General features: G+C 40.0%; 2 long non-coding RNA genes across 2 annotated transcripts; one reads left to right on the top strand and one right to left on the bottom strand.

Annotated features, from left to right (window-relative positions):
- Window positions 1–400: 400 nt before the first annotated feature.
- Window positions 401–7,001, top strand: LOC140708180 (uncharacterized). Its single transcript, XR_012088354.2, has 3 exons — window positions 401–678; window positions 1,740–1,855; window positions 6,748–7,001. It is a non-coding gene; the product is annotated as an uncharacterized LOC140708180 (long non-coding RNA).
- On the bottom strand, window positions 2,856–5,742 carry LOC144588225 (uncharacterized). The gene is made up of 2 exons (XR_013543674.1): window positions 5,635–5,742; window positions 2,856–5,385 (listed from the first exon to the last, which is right to left on the bottom strand). It is a non-coding gene; the product is annotated as an uncharacterized LOC144588225 (long non-coding RNA).
- Window positions 7,002–15,651: the final 8,650 nt, after the last annotated feature.

Raw genomic sequence — 15,651 nt, forward strand, 5'->3', positions numbered from 1 at the left:
GTGCAACATCCCAATTACTCACCATTCTGTTGAGAACTAAATGAAATTGCTACTCTGAGGCAGGCAGGCAGATCAGATTGCACAAACTGCCTTAGGTCTAGTGAATCTTAAACAGATGGGCAGCTGTGTGCTATACTTTGCCTACACTTAGCCTTTAAAGAAAATCCTTGGGGTAGAAACAGAACAGATGGCAAAGAATGACATTTTAGAGTCAAGAAGAACACCCTCTTTGGTGACAAACATTGGCAAATATGAAAGATACATTGCTGGGTTCTAAATTGAATACATTAACAAGCATGTGCTCCAAATAGTTCATGATGAGGTGAAGAGGGTGACTATAAATGAAAGGCATAGTAAAATAACAGTAGAGAAAGTCATTCATTAGCCAAACACACACACATACACACACACACACACACACACACACACACACACACACACACACACACACACAAGAACCCTTATTAAATAGTTAACACCAGCATAACTTCAAGAGTGTGAATTTTAGTGGCAAATTGCCATCAGGGAAGACGTTGGTACTTGTTATTCTTGTTGCATGGCAAGTAACTCGACTGGTTGTGACAAACAAATACATGCTGACTTCATAGCTGGCAGCAATTCATCCTTGGAAATTACACCATTGGAGTCATGCCGGTGGACTTAAGCTGCAAGATTCAGGTAAAAGGACTGCAACATTTGTATGTCAATATGCCAAGTGCTGTTATTTATCTATCTTTACTAGTAGAATTTGTTATGCTTGTGTGTCGGATTAATAACCAGAAGAAGAATACTTTCTCCTGTGTTCAGCTATCATTAGCTTAGAAAATTCTACGGGATAGCCAACCGGCTGTATCAAAATGTAACCTTTCTAGTGTGTCCATAATATGCTGGAATATTGATAAAGAAACAGGGAAAGTTTATGAGACTTCATCACCAATGCCAAAGGATCTGATCACACACTGCCATTGTGTTCGTAAGTGCTGTGGCCAGCCTTCTAGGGATAGGCCTCTCTGCACTCAGCAAAGCCAAGGGAGGGGGAAAATGACAGTCCACTATCAGAGCTGTTCTCAAAGTCATGGTGTGGAGGTGACCCTCGGCTCTTGAATGGAGCGTAAACTCTCACCACACCATGATGAGGAAACAGAAAAAGACTTGGTAGAGGAGGATTAATATTTCATATGCATATCCTGTTTTCTTCACTGCCAAGGCAAGACAACTATGGATTTACATACCTACTTCAGAGCACCAGAAATATTCTTTCTGAAACAAACATTTCAGAAATTCCATTCTCAGCTCCATCAGGCAATCTATGTCCTGACCTGTATTGAGACTCACTGAAAATAGGCAGCAACACATTTCTGTATTAAGATTTATTTGACAATAAAGAACTCACCTTTACGATACTTTTCAAGGCAAGATGATTTTTATATCTACCTAACAGAAATATTTATCTTGTGTTCCTATTTTCAATTATAGTGGGATGGGAGACATTTGAACTCTGAAGAAACACACCATAGACATATAGGACTGTGCCAACTGCTGCGTGGTTGCCATCCTATCATTTTTTAAAAATGTATGCTGCTTGATACAAAACAGATATTTGTGTTGTGCTACTAAACTTATTGTGAAACAAAGCAGAGGGGGCTGGTACATCCACTTGTGGCAAAAATACAAATGGGAGACTGAGTCATTGTACAGTCAAACTTCTAGAATGTTTGCTTCTTGTTTGGTCTATACAGTACCAGCTGCAACATTGATCCAAAGTGCAAATGCAGAAGGGATGGTTTCTACTTATTCTCAGCAGGCAGACGAATCAAGGACAGATAATCAGCGAGGCAGTAGGGGCTGTGCTATAGTAAGTGCAATAAATCTATTTCTTCATTTCGCCCAAAAGGCTCAATATCCTATCGATTCCCTTCTCAGTAAGGACCTCTCATATTTAACAGGAACCATATGCACAAAGCAGAATATTAAATCTCTTATTGTGTGGTTAACTTCTGTGAAGTGGCTAACAAGAGGGCTATCCAGTCTTCTATTTCTTAAATTACTCAGATGTTCTCTCCTTGTCTTAAGAAATCTAGAAATCTTCCCTGTATACAATTTGTTGCAAGGACAACTTATGGCATAAGATCACTCCCTTGGTATTGCAGTGGGTAAATTTCTTCAGGATATATATCTTGCTGTTCTGTTGATCTTTACATTCCATCATATGACATGTATTTCTACGGTAGGAACAATATTCACAGGGATGGTGTCCTGTGGGTGGGGAAGAGCCAGGTAAAATGCTCAGGATTTGTGATGGCACTCTGTCTTTAAATTCACTCTTTACTAACATATCCCCTATGGTTCTTGTTTTTTAAAATGATACCTGTACTTCCTCCTGAAACTCTTCTATACTTTCTAGGATATGCCAATGCCCCTTTATGCATTTCTGTGGTTAGTGACATGATCATATGTTAGAACACAGTTGACATGGTTTGTAGGTTCTTCCTCTATTTTTTTCATTTAGAAGATCATTGGAAGTATTATTGGCTTAAGCTGTACTAGGAGTTTATGGATCTTGTTAGGTGCATATTCATTAATTATTTCTGTACAGATAAGAAAAGAGTTATAACTATCCCAAGCCATTTTTTCTAAATTAATATATATTTTTATTTTGTGCTTCGCTCCTGAAGAAGGCCACAGCTGAAATTCGTTGAGCCTGAGCTTTTTAGATATTAACATCTGGATTCCCAATTTTATACATCTTGAGACTCAGCCTCCCATTTGTACCTTTGCCATTAAACTTACTGTACAAGTATTGCTATCTAGTTAACCCTCCAGTTAATGTTTGACTTTCTCTTTTTTAATTTACCTTTTGCTACTTCCTTTCCATCTTGATAGAACTTGCTTACTGATGTAAACATTTCTTGTTATACTTATATGTTGTTTTTAAGTGTTTGGAAGCCACCTAGGTGGGATATAAATAAAATAAATAAATAAAAATAAATCTACAGGTTGTTTTGAGTGCATTTTTTTTTGTTCTGTCTGCTGCTTGAATTTGATGGTAAACAACCTTGAAATCTCTGATGGAACACAGTTTTTAAATGTGCCATTTATTTATTTATTTAATCTAACTAAATAAAACACCATCTATCAAAACCATCTCTCTCTCTCTCTCTCAGATGCCCTTTCCTTCTCAGTTAAGTGAAGGATGTTTTCTTCTTTGAATACCTGCCAGGGGAGGGGGGAGGTACATCTTAAGGAGCTAGGAAAAGAAACAATGATGGCACACGGTTGATACTAGAGGGAGAGACCATATGGATAAGTTTTTTAAAAAAATAGATGAGAGACAGAGCAAGAAAGCTGAGGTCTAACATGAGGACAGAAGTGGGAAGAGCAAAGAGCACAAGATGGAATGTACGGAGAGATCAAAGATGGCACTCGCAGAGGGGCCAAGACATTCTGGCTTTCAAAGCAAGAAGAAATAGTATGAAATGGGAATGAAAAATAATACAGAATCAGCAGAGTGAACTGTGAAAAGGCAATGCATGATCAAAGCCTTCATGCTAGATGGATAATGTGGGCAACTGGAATCTGAACGGTGACAAAAGGTTTAATGTGGGAGAGAGGAAGAACAGAAAGGACATCTTTGAAATAAGTTAAAAGTAAAAACAATTACAATCCAAACCAGTTGCTTAGCAGTGCAAAAGGAGGGGGGAGGAAAGAGTAAGTGATGGATTTCTGCATTTAAAAAACAAACAAAAAGGTAGGAACAGATTAATTTTGATAAGAAAGAATAAACTCATAGAAAGGCAATAGGAGCTGAGAACTGAACTATCAATATATAGAGAAAGATAAACACAGAAAATGAGAATGTCAGGCTGTCTGTATTCTATTTAAGATACATCTGGACTTTGCTAGCCAAAAATCAATAGTGCAAGAAGGATAGAAGAAGCAGGAAGAGAGTGCAGTATTGTGAGCAAAGAAATGATAACAGACAGTCAAGGAACATTTGAATTTACCAAGAAATAAACAGTTAAAAAAAAAAAAAGGACCAGAAATAGAAGCCTGAAGAATGCTTGTGGATGAGGCAAAGAAGAACAGAATGAAGTCAGGTCTTTCTAGAGTCTCTTTGTAAACCTGTGGGTGGTCTGTATGCAGACCAGTTTTGGAACAGGCATGCAAAGTCATAGCTAAGAGAAAACATAAGTCTCTCTTCTTTAATACAAATCAATAAATTTACAGGCCTAAATCATGGAAATAGAACCTGAGAAGTAGTAGCTTTCCTGAAAAGAGATACATATCTAAGCATTCATATTATTATGTTTAGATGTTACTGAACTACTGATTTATATGGAGGACCTTGAGAAAGTGATAGAAGAATGATTTTCCCTGCAGTGACTGATAGCAAGTCTCTGCCACAGCTGTTTCTTCCATGCCTCTGTATTCAAGCAGAAGGGGAAGCAAGAAGCACTCCTCAAGGGCCACTTTCCCATGCTGAGCTCAATTTAAGGTGGATGCTTGTGCCTTCAGACATAAACAGCTGGGAAATTTATTTAATACTTTAAAGCTGATGGCATAGGTGAACAGCTGCGGCTGTTCTGGGTATCTACAGACAGAAGAATGACATAGAAATGAAATGAATAAATGAACAGACGGACGGACGGACGGACGGACGGACGGACGGACGGACGGACGGACAGACAGACAGACAGACAGACAGACAGATAGATAGATAGATAGATAGATAGTCTTCTATGTGTGGTTCGATTGCAGTTCCCAGCATCTTCCACTATTGCCTGGGCTGGCTAGGGCTGATGTAAGTTGTTGTCCAACAATTTCTGGAATGTTGCAGAAGCCCACCCTTGGATGATAGAAAAATAATAAATGAGAACTATGTAAAAGCTTTGGAAAGCGGCAGTTCCCTCACAGCCCCTAAAGAAGAATAGATGCATTCAAAACATATTTGGAATTGAATTGTTTCTGATGAAAATCAAGGTTCAGCTGGCCAGATCTTCTGAGGTATATGGAAAAAAAGTGAAACCAGTCTCCTTCGCTTATGATGTTCACTGCATGTTCATGGTGCCCCTGGCACTAATAATTATAATATTCTTCAGGGTCCGGATAATTCTCATTTTCTTTTTGCTGGCAATGATAGGAGGAAAACAGGCTTCTCTTTGATTGCCCTTGGAACTGCATAATGACTTAGCATCTCATGGAGTAAAGACAACAGAGCTGTAAAAACTAGGGTGAAGTAGCTGGGGCTTTGATCTTGAGGGCTGAAATTTAGAAGGTATAAACATTTGCTGCCGGAAGGCCAGGAGCTCACCTGTTGGTACTTCTTACTGAAAAGACCTAAACATGCTTGTCCCAAGTACATAGATAGGCTCCATTTCTTCTTTCCTGCACAAAAGAACACACAAAGTTTGTGGCCCTCAGTGTGGAACCAGTATGACCATCAGGCGCCCAGACCTAGGCAATGATCTCTGTCCTTCTGTCCTCTCCTCATAAATGCCAATCTCATGTAACCCAGGATTAACCAACAGGACAGCAAAGCTCCAGGCACCAAAATGGCTATTTGCAGTTATAAAAGGCAATATTAACTCTCTTCACTCTTGGCTTTCTGGGACAAAAAAAATGGATGCCACCAACCTCTGAGATTCACATCTGCAGGCCTTCTTCTGCCCATCACTTCCACTGAAACAGTTTCCATCAAGCTGTTTTCTTACTAGGAGGCAAAACAGACAGCACAATTGTGGCTCAATCCTAAAGACAAATCTCCACTCTTTTTTTTTTTTTTGAATGAATGTTGTCATTTAGGTTTCAGCAAACTTAGAAGAAAGAAAGCAGCAGTGACAATTGGCATTAAAGAAGCCAAGACACACAGATTGACAAATCAATAGGTGTTTCAGATTTAGGATACAAGTAACCTACACACTAAGTGCAAGATTTGTAAGTGAGGAAAATTATACAATATGACAAACCAATGCTTTTCATGATCTGCAGCTCCTCTAGAATCATGTTCAATATATCAGCTACTGGCTGAAATCCTTTTGTATAATGTAAGCAAAGTTGTATATTTCAGTCTATTCCTTACTAGGTAAGTAAGACAATTGTGTTCTAAACCAGCAGCAGGGAGAAAAAAAGTAAGTGATCGACCTCTTCAAATTGCAGCACGGGTTTCTTATTTACCAGCAAAGAATGGATTGAAAATAGGACTTTTCTTACTTTATGAGTAAGCATAAATGAGGCTTGTGGTGCAGTGGTTAAACTGCTGTACTGCAGCCAAAACTCTGTTCACAACCCCGGGTTCAATCCCAGGTAACTGGCTCAAGGTTCACTCAGCCTTCCATCTTTCTGAGGTCAGTAAAATGAATACCCAGCTTTCTGAGGGACAATAGGTAGCCTGCATAATTAACTTGTAAACCACCCAGAGAATGCTGTAAGTGTTATGGGGTAGTATATAAGCAGCACGCTTTTCTTTTTCTTTTTAATCTAGGAGGAGTTTAGTCAGCAGGACTCTTAGCCACTAGAAATGGAGAGGAGAAAAAATGCTCTCAGCAACACATTGGGATGGGAGCACAGAGAAGACATTTTAGCTTCAAATTCTTTGTAAGACTGGCAAAAAAAAAGGGGGGGAACCTAATTCCTTCATGAGATATTTGTTTATCCTTTTCCCATCAGCAACACTGAAAAACTTATCTAGACAAATTGGCTGTGTGCAGATGCTTAATTCTGACAATCATTGCTTCCTTAATCCTCTAGGTAAATCTAGTTAACTGCAGCATGGCGAAGAGGAAGCCAACACCTGAGCCAGTTCTTGGTTCTGATTTACTGCCAGGAACAGAGGTGTCAGCTGTTTGCAGGCTTTTCCATCTGTTGCCTTTGATCAAAGCAAGATGTCTGTAAAGGAAATCCACACGGAATGAAGACATGCTGCAACTAAGATTTTTTCTTTCTTTCCCAAATCAAGGTGCATGGTGAGAAATTAAAAGAATTTGGCTGTTCTCCTGGCAGAACCTCTGTTGTTGTGGCTTTTTGTTTTTAAAAAGGAACATAATAAGCAGAAGTCCAGGCAGATTATGGTCACCTACAAGTGTACATTCTATGAGCAGAAGTTGTATCTCTCGAGTTCTTCTGTTCCATAACATTTAAAATATCATCTTCTCCCCTGAGAATCTGCCCTTCCTAAGATCTGAAGGTTTGCTTCAGAGGAACGCCTGCATCAGAGAGTATACTGGTGGCCCCTGGGAAGGAGGTCTTTTCAATGATGGCATCATGTTCATTCACATATAACACTGGTTCTCCAAACACCTCTCTCATACTAAAATTGGTGTTCTTTAAGATATTGGTTCTAGATTTTCCTCATCTAGTCCTTTTTGTTGAGTAATTTGTATTTTTCTGGATTTAACACAAATCACAATCTGTCTTATTATCTGGAGATACTACTGGTTCTTTTAGTTTAGCATTATCCATGTTGACTGCCAGCAGCTTTCAGATGACTCTTTCTCATTCTTCGCCAGCAATACTCAGAATATTGGAGACTTCTGCATGTAAATGGCATTGTCCACAACTGAACAACAGTTTTACTCTAGAATCTTATGCTGTAATTTACTCTGTCTTTGGTTTACAAAAACACAAAACAAACTCAGAAACTTGTCATGCAAACATTTTACACATTGAAGGAAAAGTATAGGAGCTCTGAGAAGAAAAAAATGATTCAACATACCTTTTGAATATGACCCTGATAAACATGAGCAGCCTCTGGTCAAATGCTATTCTATGGCCTTCCTTCTTCCAGTTCTGCAGTTCTTTACTTTTTTATGATGGCCAGAACTTGTAACCCTCAGTAACAAACTGAAGCAACAGCAAAAGCCAGCACATGAACTGTGTGTGCTGTTCTTCCTCTGTTAGTTAGTGATGCTATCTGTAGGCTTCCTTCAGTCTTGAGAGACTATGGTAATATGTTCTGAATAGAGTTCTTGGAACAACGTCTAGTGTGGCTGAGAAGGCCAATTAGAGAGTGACAATCTTTTCCACATTGAAGACAAATACAATCTGTTCCCAGTCCAGCTCCCTGATTTGGCTGGTTTCAGGACTGCCTCTTTGCCTCAGCCTACTGAACAAGTGTCTCTTCAAATTGGGAGAGGCCGTGATACACCACCTCCCTCCAGGCTGAACACTCAGATGTTAGAGTTTCCATCTGTTGAGGTCCATTCCTAAGGCCTTCAGATCCCGGTTGCAGATATCCTTGTATCACAGCTGTGGTCTCCCTCTAGGTGGGGCAAATTCCATGCAATAATTCTCCATATAGGAGATCTTTTGGAATCCAACCATCAGCCATTCTCACTACATGCCCAAGCCAACGTAGACGTCGCTGTTTCAGTAATGTATAAATGCTAACAATTCCAGCTCATTCCAGGACTACTCTATTTGGAACTTTGTCCTGCCAGGTGATACCAAAAATGCATTGGAGACAACACATATGGAACATGTTTAACTTCCTCTCCTGTCGTGCACAAAGGGTCCAGGACTCACTGCAGTACAGGAGTGTACTCAGGACACAGGCTCTATAGACCTGGATCTTGGTCTTTGCTGTCAGCTTCTTATTAAGCCATACTCTCTTTGTGAGTCTAGAGAACATGGTAGCTGCTTTGCCAATGCGTTCATCCAGCTTGACAGTGATGCTATACTTCCTAACTATAGAAATAACTAGAAGTTACTGTTGCTGTGCAAAAGGATTGAAGTTATCTCTTGTTAAATCACAACTTTAATATGATGTAGTTGTACGTTTGTTATGAGAAAAAAGAATTCAGTACAAGGATTTAGTTATTTGTAATGCCTGCTCGCAAGCTTTGAAGATGTCTAGTACCAAGACTGTGGGAACTACCTTGGTGACAGGGGTTTATTATTATGCATGTGTTTTATTTATAAGCAGCCATTCTCTTGAGAAGGGAACTCAGGGTAGCTGCCATTGCCTGGAAGTTAAATAATTCTGCAGCTATAGAGAAAGCGGCTATTACCCTTATAAAAATGGACACTACCAATGAATGCTACTATGTTGCTGTAGTATCTGTAATTTATCCCACATGCTGCCCTGCCAGAATCTGAAGACCAATGTTGGAAGCAAATATAATGGCTGTTTAGTTCCCATTGTAGTAGGCTTGTTGTCTGGGGTGGGTTGTATATATGATATTACTACAAGGAGCTGAAGTCGTCTTTAACGTTCATGCCAATTCTCCATGAATTCAGTGCAATTACAGTTCAGCAGCTCATGCTTCTAAAAAAGAAACAAAAAAACACTCAGTTTTTTAAAAACACTGAAATAGTAGCTTGAACTTGTTCCATTCTGGGTTTTTGTGCCATTCTGTTTATTCTTCCACTCTTCTGCCCTCAGCTTTAAAGCTATCCCTGCCTAGGTATCCTTGGAGTGAGGTATCTGAGCTCCTTGCTTTCACTTCTCTTGGCACATACTAAGAAATATCTTCAGGCTGGCTTACTACTTGGCATTCAGAGCCACAGCACTGAAAATTTCCAGCCAGCAGAATTTTCTCAATCCAGGGGATCAGTTTCATGATATGCAAGTCTGTGAGTAAACTGAAAATATTGTATAAAGAAAAGTTTTGTTTTTAACCAAGCAACCATCTAACCAGCTGTAATTAGAACCTTTACGCACCCCTGATTTCTTCACGGCATTCAGAGAAAGTAATATTTGTTCATTACTGGAAATGAGAAATGATGGGGTGGCCAGCATTGCAATTACTGGGGCAGTAGTTAGCGTCAGAGATGCTGTCAAGAAAGAAGCCAGAAGACTGAGCAGATGCTGTATGTAAAACAGGAAAACCCAGAAGATCCATGGAAGGTACAGTCTGAGGTACTTGCAGAAAGACAAAATGTGGGTCAAAAAAGGACAGGATGCAGAAAAAGCCCTCTAGGTATAGATGAAAGTATTAGATTTGTCCCTGTTCTCCACAATGCTTGGGAAATTTTAAAAATATTTCAGGATGCTACTGGACTCCCTCACAGCCTATGTAGAAAACTCTTCCATTCTCCTGTTGTTCCATTCTTCTATACTGTAATACAGGACTGTGTCCGACCAGTTGTAAATAGCATTCCCTCTAAGCTGTGCAGGTGCAAGGACACACAGTGCTGTATTGGTGTTGTGCAACCACAGCCAGTGTTGCCACCCATTTGATTCTGGTCACGGCCAGAACCCCTCATGTTGTGGGAAGGGTTCTTACCCAGCAGTGACAGAAAATTAAAGGGAACGTTGGCTGTAAAAGAAGAAAATGACTCTTTTCCTTTCTTGAGCCCATTCAAAGCATGTCTTCCCCAATTTATTTGGCCACATATTATGCATAAAGTAAATAATTTTAATTGCTCTTGCTAAAATGAACAATGACAGAAAGTATGTTTCACTGTGGTGGTGACCTGGGACCAGAATAGGCTCTCACCACAAAATTTTTGCAGCGAGGTACTCCCCCCCCCCATTCATGAGCAACCCTGGTTTTATTGTTAGATAGGAATCATAAATATTGAAAAGTGGATTTATTTGCAAAGACCTTTAGGCTTTACATCAAGTAGGACATAGAGAGGCAAGATGCACTTAACTTGATTAAACATGCATCCTTAAATCTTTGACTGCTTTTCATGATTCTGCTATATTATCTGGTGCACACAGAAATATGGGGTGGGGGATCGGTGGATGAGAGAATCCACTGACTGTTGATATTGCACCAAATTCAGTTCTTCTTCCCTTTTTTTCTCATATAAGTATACACAACAGGAAAAAAAACAGGCATGCTCTCTCTGGGTCTGATTAGTTGCTTCTTCTTCACAGGCCATTATTAACAAAGAATGGCTCACGCAACAACTGATAAGAGAATCAAGCAATACCATTATTAGAAACAGCAACTGCAGTTTGTGAGGTGACGTGTGAGGTGAAGAGCAACAGAGCCGTTCCTCTTCAGGTCAGGTCAGCTCAGAGCAGAGTGATACTCCCTTTCACCTGTAATCTACACTCTGACCTGTCTTCTAAAGTCAGGGCAAAGTGAGTATCATTGGCATTCTAATAAAACATTATATTCCAACCTGTGCATTAGCGATATTGAACATGCATGGGTCTGATGAAGCTTTGTGGACAGCAATAGATTAGATCAATAAATCAAATCAAGGAAGGCACAGTTCTTAATTTATTATCAGAGATTAATTTAAAAAAAACTTTGCTTAATGAAGCTTGGACAAGTTCCTTCTCCCCAGCGTTTAATGAATATAACATGGGTTTGCCCTCATGTAGCTTTGTGGGTTTGGTTCTGTTTTCTCTTTGCTGATTAGGTTGAGGTTTAGGGTTTTAAATCTGAAATAGTGCTGAAATATAAAGAGTAACATGGCCCAAAAATGGGTTGGTAGGACTAACAGTGCAGTTCTATGCATAGATCAATGAGACTTTATTCTTAGTAACTGTCTTTTAAAACTTTTGCCTCCCCTCTTTGGTTAGACTGTCTATATTATATGTATTTTGGTTACTGCATTTAATCAAATGTAACTGTTTGATTTTTTTTTAATATTGTGAGCTGTTTTGATGGTCCATTTTAAAGCCCAAAAGTAGCACAGAAATATTTTTTTATAAATAATAAGCAACTGTGTTTAACTTAATGCTGTAATTCTATATGCACTTACCTGGACAGAAGTCCTAAAAAACATAGTCAAAATTCTACTTGCAATTTATGCTGGCATAAATATAAGCACATAAACTGCAGTGGCAAATAATCACTCATTGACAAAGTGCTGGTTGCATGCCTGGGCACATAACAAATCGAGTTACCAGGTGCTTGCCCAGGCGTGCAATCAGAACCTCAATAATAAATAGCAATTCACACCAGCAACTTATATGTTCTCCCATACACAAGTGTCGCTATCATTCACAAAGTGACATCAAGCAAGGGAAAAATCCCAGAAACTGACTCCTTTTTTCATCAGCTAACCACCTTACCTAAACACAAAGTATTTGTCAGGGCTGCTTTTCGACAAGTGTGAAAGATAGTCTTTCTCAAGTCTGTGGCTTCCTGATGGGTTGCTCTAAAGTCACTGAAAAGACTGGTATAAATCACAGAATGTAAATGATGAGTATCTTAGTATTAACACCATCCAAATACTAAAATATTCACCTTTCCTTTTCCACAGTGGACCCTTGGATTAAGGGCACAGCTGATCAACGTACAGAGGCATCTACTGTAGGTGACAAGGCAAATTTAGCAAAATGCATCACTTCACATTGTTTCCCTGCATTCATTCACTGTGTTCTTGCATTCTTTCATTTCTGTGGGAAAGGGCCTTCAAGTGGCCAATAAGAGAACAATAGTGGAAGAGGATCTGTTTTTAAAAACATCAAAAAAGAGAGAGAGAGAAAACTATTAATAGGTTGTTGTGCTCATTTATTATGAGTCACTCAGCATCATTTTCAAATGGGTTGGATTTAATGCATTTCTCAGCCAGCGTGTGGGTACACAGAACTAGTGAACAGTAAACAATAAGATGTAGTAAACAAGAAGATCCTCTGAAGATGCCGGCCACAGAGACTGGTGAAACGTTAGGAAGAAAACCCTTCAGAACATGGCCAAAGAGCCCGAAAAACCCACAACAACCATTAGATCCCGGCCGTGAAAGCCTTTGAGAAATTAAACAAGAAAATCCCTACTTCAAATCTCCCATCAGCCACACCTGTATTAAATGCAATTAAAGAATTTAATATACTTCTGGTAATCAATTCATGTCATTGAGAATAATTTCTGACATGACAAGAGGTGGCACCTGTTCCCAGGAAGATCTTAACTAGCCAATAGTTCTCTTCCTCTGCGATGTGGAATCAAGTTACACAGGAAGTGTGATGTAGATGCTAGGGGAACATAAACCAGAAGCTTTTTTCTGCAGCTTACTAGTTTGACTAGAGCAGTGGTTCCCAACCTTGGGTAACCCAGGTGTTCTTGGACTGCAGCTCCCAGAAAGCCTGGCCAGCATAGATAGAGGCGAAGGTTTCTGGGAGTTGCAGTCCAAGGACACCTTGTCTGCCAAAGGTTGGGAACCATTGGACTGGAACATAAATTGAGGGACCCTGTAGGAACAGCAGTGTTGCTGTGGAATCTCATGGGATCACTTTCAGAAGGTCTTCTTCTGTGGAGGGGCCTCTGCCGTTTGTTGGGGATTTATTTCCCCTATGCCATAGCCCTCCTCAGTTCAACAGTGTTCCTCTGGCATTTCATTTGGAGGGAGGCTGAAAGGTCTGTTGTGGAGATAGTAGGTATAAGGAAATCCAATTCCAGCAGCCTTACTGTGCACACATCCCTCTGTATCCAAGTATTTTCCTGAAGCAGAGTAGGCTATTGTCAATGGCATAGTCTTTTGGATAAGAAATAAAGAAGGTAAGAAACTCCTTAAGTAAAGGTAAAGGTTCCCCTTGACATTTAGTCCAGTCGTGTCCGACTCTAGGGCGCGGTGCTCATCCCTGTCTCCAAGCCGTAGAGCCAGTGTTTTGTCTATAGACAGTTTCCATGGTAATGTAGCCAGCGTGACTAGACAGGGAAAGCCGTTACCTTCCCACCCAGGTGGTACCTATTTATCTATTTATTTAGCAGTTCACAAGCATTTTTACATGCTTTTGAACTACTAGGTTGACAGGAGCTGGGACAAGTGACGGGGGCTCACTCTGCTGTGTGGATTTGATCTTACAAATGCCGGTCTTCTGATCTTGCAGCACAGAAGCTTCTGCGGTTTAACCTGCAGTGCCATCACTTCCCTCAAGAAACTCCTTACCTAAGAGCAAATAAGATAAACTGAAAAAGGGTAGAAGATAATTATTCCTTTATTGTTCCTTCTTATATTAGCACCTGAATCTTGGCTTCTCACTTGCCTTTCCTGTTCCTGGCCTGAAAGAAATGGGATGTCAACATTAGTTTCTGAGTTGCTTAGCAGGGAGCTGTCGTTTGAGATGGCCACTGTGTTAGCAGTGGAGGGAGGGCTTGGAGAAAATCCATCCCAATCTGCTAAGAGCCCACTCTTGCCTGTAGGGATGGACAAAAATGTTTATCCACCTAATAAATCTTTCCATAAACTGTGAGATCCCCAGAGGACAGCAAAGGAGTGGTGCCAATTTGACCTGCTGAGTGCCTCACAGCAGCAACAGGCTGTAAAATATGAGGTGCTAGTTTGCTATTGACCTTCCTGGCTAGCTTGCCTATAAGAAGACAAGCAGTGGCTTCTTGATCTCATCAGCTGATATTCCCAGGAGGCAGTTGGCTTGGATGAATAATGGATGGCAAATTTTCAATCTCACCCCACCACAAATCTTGGTGTTATTGTTGTTGTGAAGGGCTTGAATCATGTACTGCTAATCAGCCTGACAGCTCTGCAGCCATCACATTGTGCCACCTGCTGACTTTTTAATATTTACGCTTGAGATTCTGCACTCTGAATGCTTCAGAAGGGTAGCGCTGACCAAACAAACAATATCGTGGGCTAGAGGGATATCCTTCATTTATTTCTCATCTTCTGCAGGGAAAACTGTAGAGGAGATAGCAGACAATCTGCCAAGTCAGCTTGAAAAGAAAAAAAGAAGGGGAAAAAAAAGAGAGAATAAAATGGAAGAACTTTTCTTACATGGATTGAATCCATTAATAAAAACAGCATGCATCTAGAGCTCTGGGAAGCTGAATGATGTTTCCTTTGGAGGACACAGTCAAATTCTTGCAATTTAACATGGAGCTGCTGAGTAGAAAAGAGGGGTGAAGCTTTAGAGAATCTGAGAGGGGGAATCAGAGACAAGTTTTCAATAACAGCAGCTTCAATGATACAGGTCACAAAACTAGCTATTAGTTGGGGTAAATCTTCCAGAATACAGGTTCCACTCCCAAGTTCCTTGCCTTACCATGACAGATATTATATTAACCTCAGGCTATCGTAGGCCAATTAATTCAATGTAAAAGTATTTCTTCACTTACCCCTTATTCTGTGATGCAGTAGGGGTATGCACACAATATATTCAATGTATGTACTGTCTTTATACATACATACATACATACATACATACATACATACATACATACATACATACATACATACATACATACATACATACATACATACATACATAGAAATACTGTCAATCTGTTCACATCTGAGTCATATGTAACATTCAGTACAGTGGTGCCTCGCTTAGCGACGTTAATCCATTCAAAAAAAAAAGTCGCTAAGCTATTTAAAAAAGCCCATAGAAACACATTAAAATGCGTTTAATGCATTCCTATGGGCTTAAAAACTTACCTTTTAGCGAAAATCCTCCATAGCGCCACCATTTTCGCTGCCTCTTAAGCGAGGCAAAACAATGGGTAGCCATTTTGTTTTTCCAGCGGCCATTTTGAAACAGCCGATCAGATGGTTGAAAATGGGGGCTTTGCGATGATCGCTCCCCCGCGATCATCGCAAAGCAAATTTTCCCCATAAGGACCATCGCTAAGCGATCGCTTTTGCGATGGCAAAAAGTCAATCGCTAAGCGATTTCGTCGCTCAATGGAGTGATCACTAAGCGTGGCACCACTGTATATACATAATCTGTATATCCTGTATTCAGGGAACTAAATTACAGAATTATTCATTGTGTACATTGTGGCATCCACC

The sequence above is a fragment of the Pogona vitticeps genome, chromosome 1 (assembly GCF_051106095.1).
Source record: "Pogona vitticeps strain Pit_001003342236 chromosome 1, PviZW2.1, whole genome shotgun sequence".
Lineage (NCBI taxonomy): Eukaryota > Metazoa > Chordata > Lepidosauria > Squamata > Agamidae > Pogona > Pogona vitticeps.